Source organism: Xyrauchen texanus, chromosome 24 (genome assembly GCF_025860055.1).
Source record: "Xyrauchen texanus isolate HMW12.3.18 chromosome 24, RBS_HiC_50CHRs, whole genome shotgun sequence".
NCBI lineage: Eukaryota > Metazoa > Chordata > Actinopteri > Cypriniformes > Catostomidae > Xyrauchen > Xyrauchen texanus.
In genome coordinates this window covers 22,590,118-22,601,055 of record NC_068299.1, presented here as the reverse complement: position 1 = coordinate 22,601,055, position 10,938 = coordinate 22,590,118, and positions in this window count along the sequence as shown.

Below are 10,938 nucleotides of genomic sequence, written 5' to 3'. Positions count from 1 at the left end.
TACAACATCTTAAGGAGTTTTCCTTTGCCACTTTTACTTTTGTCTTGCTCACTGGGAGTTTTTAAGGCAATATCTTTCAGGGTTCACTTTTTATTTCTATTTTCTAAAATGCTATTTTGGAACAATATGCATTGTAAAAATCTATATACAAATAAAACAAAATGTAAGTAGTTTGTGAAAGTTATTATTTTGTCAATGACATGAAGGGCTGCTGCTAATAATCTGAGGCATTCATTTACTCCTTGTAAATGATCCTAATGTGATCATTTCAAATGATACTGTATTTACTGTAACATCTGGAACATGGTTTTATGTACCTTCTACATTTTCACTTGAAACAAATGGGAGAGCCACAATCATAAAATAATTTCCTCATTGTATGCTGCTATGTAACACTCTGCCCATTTGCATTTTTGTTTAATAATCTTGAAGTAGCAAGCAATGATTATTTGGTACTGCATAAATACATGCAAAAACATGGAGTTCAAATGGGATTTTCAAGCAGTGGCCTTTCATTTAAGTGTTTGATAAGTCACTCTCAGATGAGAGTTTTTCTGAGAGACGTACATTTTTATTGAGCTGAAAACTGATCGTTAAGATAAGAAGTCAACCAGAGCATCCTATACACAAATCATACCCTTGCATACTGGGACTGTAATAACTGCATGCTTGTGGCTCCAAACACTCTAACTCTGTGGCCCAGATGCATAATAATAGCACCATTATATATTAATGTTGTTTATATTTCTGCTTTTGAAATAGTGAGAATAGGGAGTGAACTGCAGACTTGGTCCTCTAACTGGTGTCTATTTTGTTCAATGAGCCAAATGACAAGAACGAAGATAATAGTCTTTGCTTATTACATGCTACCTCCGTGTTTACAGAAGCTGATAATTAGACATCCAGAGCATTCTATGTGCAGGATTGAGCAGCTCTGGTGAGACTTCAAATAACAAAAATGAACACAAGCGCAGTTGCACCATTATAGAAGCATGTCAAATCTCTGGAGTAAACTGCATTGCCATTGAATAGGGAATGTAAGGGATACAGCAATAAAGGAAAGCAATTGTCTGTTGTCAGAGACAAGGTGAGATTTTGAACTTATGCTATACGTTTTGAAAGCCCTAATCTTCATCCACTATCTTCTGTGTAGTTTTCACACATCTATTAAAGGAATAGTTCACCCAAAAAAAAAATTATTCTCTCATCTTTTACTCACCCTCATACCATCCCATATGTGTATGACTTTCTTTCTTCTGCAGAACAAAAATTAGGATTTTTAGAAGAACATATCAGCTCTGTAGATCCATACAATGCAAATGAATGGGTGCCAACATTTTGATGCTCCAAAAAGCACATGAAGGGATGTTAAAAGTAATCCAAATGACTCCAGTGTTTAATCCATATCTTCAGAAGTGATATGATAGATGTGGGTGAGAAACAGATCATTATTTAATTCCTTGTTTGGTCGAAATAATTTTCCCTGCCAAGTAGGGGGCTATATGCATTAAGCCCCCTACTTGGGGACTTAATGCCAAAAACAAAATAAGAAGAATGTGAAAGTGAAAGTTACAGTGGAGATTGACTGAGCATGGAGCAGAATTTATAGTATAAAAGTACTTAAATATTAATTTACTCCCCCTAATATCATTCCAAACCCATATGGCTTTCTTTCTTTCTTTCTTATTTTCATTAATATATAGGCCTTTCTATTCAATACAATGGCATTTGATAGAGACGGTTGCAACTTCATGAACACTATGAAAGAAGCTCATTCATTGACTTTTTTCAGCTTTAATGTGAGTCACTATCAACTGACTTTGTACTGAAAAGACGGACCAGGGTATCCATTCAAGTTTTTTCCTTTTGTGTTCTGCATAAGACAGTCATATTTGGAGTGGCATGAGAATGAGTAAACTTTAATTTATAAGTGAACTAATCCTTTAAGTAGACGCATTGTTTTCTGCTCTCAATGTTGATAATAAAATGAACTATTGCAGGCTGAATTTTGGTACCTTACTAAAGTTTATGAATTCTATAATAAGCTGTAATTGTGCTATACATTTTGAGCTTGGCTGAGACTTGCGTTTAGAGGTGAGCATGCTGTGTGTAAAGCGAGGTACTTGTATGATAAAACATACATGTTCTGGTGCACAAATTCAAAACCACAAATTTTCGTGTTTGCAGAGAAACAATCTCCAATGGTTGAGTCTTTCACCACACTAACAGCAGGAGGAAGGATTTTTTTTTAGGGAATTTAATTTGACTCAAATTACAGGCACCCCTGCTGTTTGTCTTGATAGTTTGAGGCTGTATTTATGAATATCACACAAATGTGTGTATATACACACATACACCACACAAACGCATTAAATGTTATGGTACATCTCTGTGTGCGCAGAGAGATACAGTAGATGTTTTAGCACTTCACTAAAGGCAATGTATCTCTTTGACAATCACACAAATCTGTATGTCAAAACACATGTCTCCACACATCCACTTAAGCTTCTATAATAGAGCTATAATGCTGCTGAATAAGAAGGAAGAGTGAGAGCAAATGAGAGAAAGATATCACACAACAGGGACACCTGTCAGAGCCCAAACTTATCTATCTGGACCAGTAAAGAGCGTTCAGTGACTCAAACAGCCAGATTGATTGTTGTCTTCTACCATACTTCTCTCACTGTGCATTTGATCCACTACTTTAATTCCCCTCTTCTAGTTGTCTCTGATATGCACAGCCTTCATCTATCTGCCCAGTGTGCAACAGATGCAATCATTGTCTGTTGAAGGCTCTTAATGTTGAGTTAATTTATTGTATTTGCTGCTGTGCATAGCCCAGGGCAACATGAGCATTGCAGGTGGGCTGTGAGTATAGGTCTGTAAGCACGGTAGAAATTGTGTCTATGAGGCAGGATACTATGGTTTGGCTAAGCCGCTTAATTCCAGCGAGAACAAATCTTAATGTGACAGCATACAATAATATTCTAGGGAATTGTGTGCCTCCAACTTTGTGGAAACAAACAACAGGCACTTTTCTGTTTGACAATGTCCTTGTGCAAAAAAAGCAAGGTCCATGAAAGTAATGATTTAATGTGTCTGATGTGGAAAAACTTGACTGGCCAGAACAAAATCCAGGCCTAAATCCCATTAAATACTTTTGGGATAAATTCCTGCTTTTATACTACAGCTATGTTCTGTTATATTGAAGGATGAATGTATGTCAAACAGACAGACGCGAGTAGTAGCTTAGCATTTCTTTTACTTTTTTCCTTCCCTCCTCCATCAGTTTTTTAACAAGTCAACTTATCAGTGCCACCTAGTGGACATGAACATTATAGCAATGCAATAGAGAACACAACATCTTCCCCTTTTCAGAAAGAATCCAGCTGTATATCACAACAGAAATAAACAAAATCAAGAATAAACACATTTTAAATCAACGAAATAACTGGTTTTAACTTTTCGTGTCTTTTTCATTCAAATATCACCTCTGCTATCTCAAGTTCTTCATTTCCTATCTAAAACATAGTCCTTGGTCCAGACGGGTTGTTGTCGAACTCTAACAGACCTATTCAACGGACTTGTTGTTGTTCCATGTTGCACCTCAGTAGGAGTAACACTTTCACTTGATTTCGGCATTTCAGCAAGACGTGAGGCATTCCATACCTTACCATCATCAAGCAGGTAAGAATCTTCACCTTTCTTCTGTACCACAGCTTTTGGTTGTGTGAACTTCCGGTCACCCTTCTTTACCATCCAAGGTTTCTTAACTCGAACTAGATCACCAGGTCGGAATCTTGAAGGTTTTGCATTTCTCCTGGCATCAGTGTAAAGCTTAACCTTGCTTTGTTTCATTTTCACATGTTCTTGTATCGCGTTTCTGTCAGTTTCTCTTACCGGAAAGTCCATGATTTGTAACTTGGTTCTCATACATCTACCATGGAGTAACTCAGATGGTGTAACTCCTGTAGTAGCATGAGGAGTACTTCGATAGTCCATCAAAAATGTTTGAGTGAACATCTTCCAAGGTTCTCGTTGGATTGAAGCAGTTTGAAGGCAATCTTTCAGAACTCTGTTGAACCTCTCGACTTATCCATTCGCACGTGGATAATAAACAGCAGATCTGAAATGACGTATGTTTCTCTCTCTCAGAAACTCAGAAAACTCAGCCGAGATAAACTGAGGCCCATTGTCTGAGACCAACTCCTTTGGATTTCCTTCTGTAGTAAAAACAGTAATCAAAAACTGTTTAACAGTAGACGTGTCAACTCTAGACGCAAAAGCTGACTTCTGGCCATTTGCTGAAGTAATCCACAAGCGTAATTGCATATCTGCAGTCTAACGGTGCAGTTTCGAATGGTCCGACAATGTCAATAGCGACCTTTTCCCATGCAGCAGAAGGCAATTCAACAGGGTTGAGAGGAGCATCATGAGTCACAGCAGACTTGTCGCTTTGTTTGCACGCCTGACAGTTTCAGTATCAGGGCTTCCGTCTGGTTGTCCATCTTTGGCCACCAGTACAATTGCCTAAGTCTTTGCTTTGTACGGACCATGCCTTGATGTGATTCATGTGCCAGTTCTATTAGTTTCTTCTGTAGTGACTCGGGTACCAAGAGACGGTATGTTCCTCTGACAATACATCCATCCACGACAGCGAGCTCATGTCGGACAGGAAAGTATCCCTGTACGTCCGGATCAACATTCTTCATGTTCTTTGGCCAACGTGTCTGTAGATATATACACAGTTTAGAGAACACTGGGCAGTTGTCGCATGCAAACTGGAAATCTTCCTTGGTGATTGTGCTGGAAGCAAATGAAATCAGAGCAACAGACTCAATGGTTTCCGCAAAGTCATGTTCATTGTTAGTGAGCGGCAATCTTGATAAGCCATCAGCAACACTGTTCAATGGACCAGGCCTGTATTCAACATTGTAGTCAAACTCCATTAACCGTGCAGACCATCTAGCAACACGTAACCCAGCTCGACTATTCCCTTTACTCGTGAGAAGAGTAGTAAGAGCTTGATGGTCTGTGCGTAGTAGGAACTTTCTTCCCCACAGCCATGTACGCCATTTCTCTGCAGCCCAGACACATGACAGTGCTTCCTTCTCGACGATGGAATATTTTCGCTCAGCCTCAGACAAGGAACGTGAGGCAAAAGCAATGGTTCTTTCTTCTCCAGTGTCATCCAGCTGAGTCAAGACAGCACCCACACCATAGTCTGAGGCATCACATGAGAGGATTGTGCTGCGATTGGGGTTAAATAAGGAAAGAGCAGAACTATCCACTATTGCCTGTTTAACTCGATCAAAACTTTCTTGTGCTGCAGTAGTCCAGTGGAATTCACAGTCTTTACTGAGTAATGCTCTCATTGGGTCAACCAGAGTAGCATAGTCAGGCACCGAACTTACTGTACCAGGCACTAAGGCCCAGAAACGACCGTAGTTTAGCTGCATCAGTGGGAGGGGTGCATTTGTTATTGCAGTAACATGAGTATCATCTGCGTGCAGGCCATCAGCTGAGAGTCTGTATCCAAGAAAGCTAAGTGTCGTCAAGTTGAACTTACACTTTTCTGTATTCAGTTTCAACCCAGCTTCACTAATCCTGTGCAGAACAGCTTTGAGATTTGCATTATGAATGACTTCGGATGCACCATGGACAATCACATCGTCCAAGTAACACTGTACACCGTCAAGGCCTGTTAAGATAATGGTCATCATTCGTTGAAAAGCAGATGGTGCCGAACACAGTCCATATGGTACTCTACAAAACTGATATAGGCCTTCATGGGTAATGAAAGCAGTGAGTCCTCTACTCTCCTCATGTAATTGTACTTGGTGGTATGCATTTCTGAGGTCAAGAGAAGAGAACATCACTGATCCATGCAATTCGACAGTATGTCTTCGATCAGTGGTAGAGGATGACTGTCTTGTACCACAGCCTTGTTAGGTTCTCGTAAATCAACACACATGCGAATTGTGTTGTTCTTTCGCTTTGTTACCACGATAGGAGAAACCCACTCAGATGAATCAATCTTCTCAATTATGCTATTCTCCTCCAGCATCTTGAGTTCGTCTGACACTGCTGCTCGCACTGATAAAGGTAAGTGACGGAGTTTTTGTTGTACAGGTTTAACTCCAGAGCGGATCTTCACTTTGTGTGTGAAATTTTTGGCACATCCAAATCCAGCGACAGTTGGTATGGAAACAGGACTATCAGCAGAAACAAGCGTAAATATTGGATGGTTGAAGCATTGCACAGTGAGTAGCAGGTTCAATCAAGGTACCACCCTTAATCTCAATGTCCAGTGCTTTACATAAATCACGTCCAATGAGAGGAGTTCCTGCTTTGACAATGTTAAACTCACCAGCAACAGTCTTTCCGTAATATGTCACATTCAGTCTCAGGGAACCACACACCGGTATGTTTTCCTTTGAATACGCCAAAAGCTGCACTTTCGGTGGAGTCAGAACACATGAGCTGAAGTATTCTTTGAATATGTGTTGCGGTAGAATTGATGCACCAGACCCTGTATCCACCATCATCCTAATGGTACAGGTCTGTGTAGGAGATGTGGGCGTAACTATGGTAAAAGTACCCACTGGAGCTCCATCATCTGTATGACAATCATTCACACACAGCACTGTCACTTCAGGCAAGCATACTTCATTAACTGACTTTGATGCTGTCTTGCACACCTTTGAGAAATGTCCGAATTTTCCACATGTTCTACATTTGCAGTCTTTAGCAGGACAGGACTTATCATTTGCAAGGTGGTTAGCAGAACCACAGCGGTAACACTGCTGCTGTCCCTTCACACGCTTATCCTCCTTCGACTTAATCCTCGTTTTATTTTTGTGCATTCGCGTCTTTTCTTGCCTCTGAATCGCTGCAACTTGTTTTGATTCCCTTCAGCTATGACTTTGGCGTCTGCTACTGCCGCTTCAGTTTGTCTTGCAATAGCTATCGTCTTGTCAAGGGTTAACTCTGGCTCTAGTAACAGTCTTTCACGAATTCGAGGCATGGACGTTTTTTCCACAGTCTGATCACGGATCATTTCATGCTCAATATTACCAAAAGCGCATGTTTTCACTAGTTCACGAAGTGCTGCAACGTAATGATCAGTGGACTCACCCACGGCTTGAGCGCGTTGTCTGAAGCGATATCTCTCTGAAACCACATTCAGTCTAGGAGAAAAAAACTGTTTCAATGCTTGTAATGATTCATCGTAGGTATCAGCGGTAAGAGGCAATGTATTGTAGATTCGTTGCCCTTCTGTTCCTAAACAGTGTATCAACAGTGCTCTCTTTCTCTCGGCAGAAAACTCCTCTCCGCCGATCGCGAGCAGGTAGTTCTGAAGTAACTTCTCCCACGCATCAAAGGACAGTTTCGGTTCACCTGGGCATTCCAGGAATGCTACTGGGGGTTGTAGAGAGAGCAGGGCCATCTTAACATCCTCGTCGCCACTTGTTATATTGAAGGATGAATGTATGTCAAACAGACAGACGCGAGTAGTAGCTTAGCATTTCTTTTACTTTTTTCCTTCCCTCCTCCATCAGTTTTTTAACAAGTCAACTTATCAGTTCCACCTAGTGGACATGAACATTATAGCAATGCAATAGAGAACACAACATGTTCTAACATCTAATGGAAAGCCTTTCCAGAAGAATGGAAAATCTTCCACTCAACAAGCAGATACAGCCACAAGTTGGTGTAAATAGTGTGTACACATAGTGTATTTATATTGCATTTATATTACATATTTTTTCATGTTTAAGTGTAAAAAAGCCCATGCTCAGTTCAAGTTCACCTCATTGTAAGCACCATACAAATAATAGATTAGTTACTGACTTGAGTTGGTGGGCGTGGCTTGGTTGTGGTTTCTGCGAGTGCTGCTGTCAGTGGAGCGGTTCGGTATTTGATGACGTCTGAAAGAAAACTTTCTGTTATTGTCATTTTGTATTAATATGAAGCGAAATAAGGCAGAAAATAAGGCGAGAGTGTCACAGATGAATATATCGGGATTTCTTAACGAAATAGTAATCGAAGAGAAACTTACCTGTCAGACTAATTCTCACCCTCAGATCTCGCACAGCTGCACATTCATCTCGTGAACTGAGTAGAAAAGACAAAAAAGCTATGAAAGACAGATGGTGGAGTCTGTGTGGCTCAAACACCTCACTGTTGCTTTCTTCGCATGTGTTATTAGTGTGCGTCATTGAAGATTGTAAGTTCGTTATGATTATTATATTATTATTGCTTGGGCAGAAAGATTGTTTGCTGTTCATCATTGCTAACTTAAAGCTCTGTTTATGTTGACTGCTCAGTGATAGCCTTATTTGATATATGAGTGTGACCAACCTTTATTATATGAGGAATTATTGTAATATACTATGTTAACTATTGCTGTAGTAATCACCTGTTATTAGGCTGTTTGTATTCCAGCCTTTTTCAGTGCTGAATTATTAGTATTTGTATAATTTGTACAGTACACGCTGTATATTTGTGTTCTGTATGTCAATGTGCTTATTGGTTTCTTTTAGAGAACCACACATACACACCTTCCTTCGTCCATCTGCTGAATTGCATTGTGATCAACACAACCCCTGCCTCCTACCTGCTTCATTGTATGACTTACAATCATTTGTAACTTGTTTCATGCACATGTCTGTTGCAACTGTACACCTTAATTTTGGTTGTTATTTTGCACAGGCCTACACTCTTACATCTACATTTCTTTCTCCTCAACTTATACCCATTCTTAATAACTATTTGAACATATTGTCATTTTATTGACCTACTTTGTTGTCACCTTGTAATCCAATATATTTTAAATAGATAAATCTGTTTTTTCCTTTCACTGCCTCTAAGTCATAATTCCTTTATTCCCAATTGGGCATTTATAGTGGTAATTAGACCCTCTGAGGTAATTGACAAACTAGTGCATTTTATTTCCTCTACACATTAAGGGTTCGATCACATGCTCACACTAAACACATTTTTTGCATCTGTATGAAAACATGCACTAAACTGACATCTTTGAGAAGGAGTGCCAAATGTCAATTAAAAAAGAACTTCATCTTCAAATGTGTCTCAAAACAACTGTTCTATTCAGTGTGCCATGTCTACCTTTTTTGCATTGGAATGCATTCTGTCTGAACGTTCATCATTTTAAAAAAGGCCATTTATATCCATTGATTAGACCATTTACAGTATAGTACTAGAAAGGAATAAAACATTTAAAATAAGGGAGGAAGACAGATAAAGGTATATGAAAGTATGTGGTGGGTAAGGAGCTGGCGAGTCACTGGGAGGAATAAAGGAAAATAAAGGTGAAAGAACAGAGCCTGGAAGAAATGGGAGGCAGAATGAGCTAGACAGCCAGTGTGAATAAGAGACTGGCAGACACCATTAATGAAAGCCTAACAGCTAGGCCAGGTAGACCAGTGCCAAGCAAGCAGTGACAGCCTTGGCTCTGACTGGTCCTTCCTGTTTGGTAGTCTTGTTCTTTATTAGTGCTGCTGTTGATGGCTTGTTTAACAGTAGCTCAACACTGCCCCCTGTCTGGTATACCACACTTGTCTGCAATGTGTGGACATTATGTGCATTTTTCAAAAGAACAAAGAAAATACATCCTAAATAAAAAATAGCTAAGGTCGGAGTAATGATGGGAAATGGCATCTTAATTTAAATAACTCAATGCTCATACACATGCCGTCTACACTGTAAAACATGCTTTGTCAAGTACCCTAAAAAATGTCTGTCATTATTTTATGTTTTCATCTTGTATCTCATGTTTTATCAAATGCATATGACCTTATGTGATACAACAAAAGGGGATAGTAGCCAGGACCACCATTCACTTTTATTGTATGGAAAAAAGATGCAATGCAAGTGAATGGAGACAGAGGCTAACATTCTGTCTAAAATCTACTTGTGTGTTATATGGACAAAAGAAAATCGTGTGAGTTTGGATCAACATGAGGATGAGTCAGTAATGACAGAATTTTCATTTTGGGTGAACTATTCCTTTAACTGGTTTAAGGAGTTAACCTGACTACATTAGGTCACACAATTTAAAGTAATGTTTAAGGGTTTGATCAAGTAGAAATAGATATTTAAGGTAACAAATGCATTTTGTAAACCATATTCTCACCCATCATTCTGTGCACAAATCAAACAAACTCATACTGTGAGTTGCTTCTAAAGGAAAATTATGAAGGTTTAGGCATAAATCCCTTTGGCCAGGGGGTCTTACTAGGAGTTCTTACTCTACTCCCTCTGTATTGAGAAATTCTGGTGCTGATGGCCACAAATCGAGAAACACTTCATCAGTCTGGTTGACTCTCATCTGGTAACACACACACACATACACACACATGTTGGGTTTCCATGTTTTATGGGGACTTTCCATAGACATAATGTTTTTTATACTGAACAAACGATATATTCTATCCCCTAAACCTAATCCTCACACAAAACATTCTTTATTCTGTATTTTTACATTTTCAAAAAACATCATTTAGTATGATTAGCATGTTTTCCTCATGGGGAAACTGTCCCCACAACTTCCAAAATTTTGGGTTTTACTATACTTATGGGGACATTTGGTCCCCACAAAGTGATAAATACACGCTCACACACACACACACACACACACACATTAAATGTGTAAATATCTAATGTGTCATTACAGTCTTGATGCCTGGGGCTTAAGCTTGAGAGAAGTTGACTTTATAAGAACTGAAGAGGAAAATTATGCAGAATGTTATACCTTGACTGCTAGACAGCATCTTTTTTTATTTGGTTTTTTTGTAGTTGTTCATATTTATAAACATGCATTAGAAGAGAAAATGAATAACAAACAAGCAGTAATGTCACAGTGTATGGAAATATAAATAAAAGTTTAATGACTTTCTAACTGAATGCATTAAC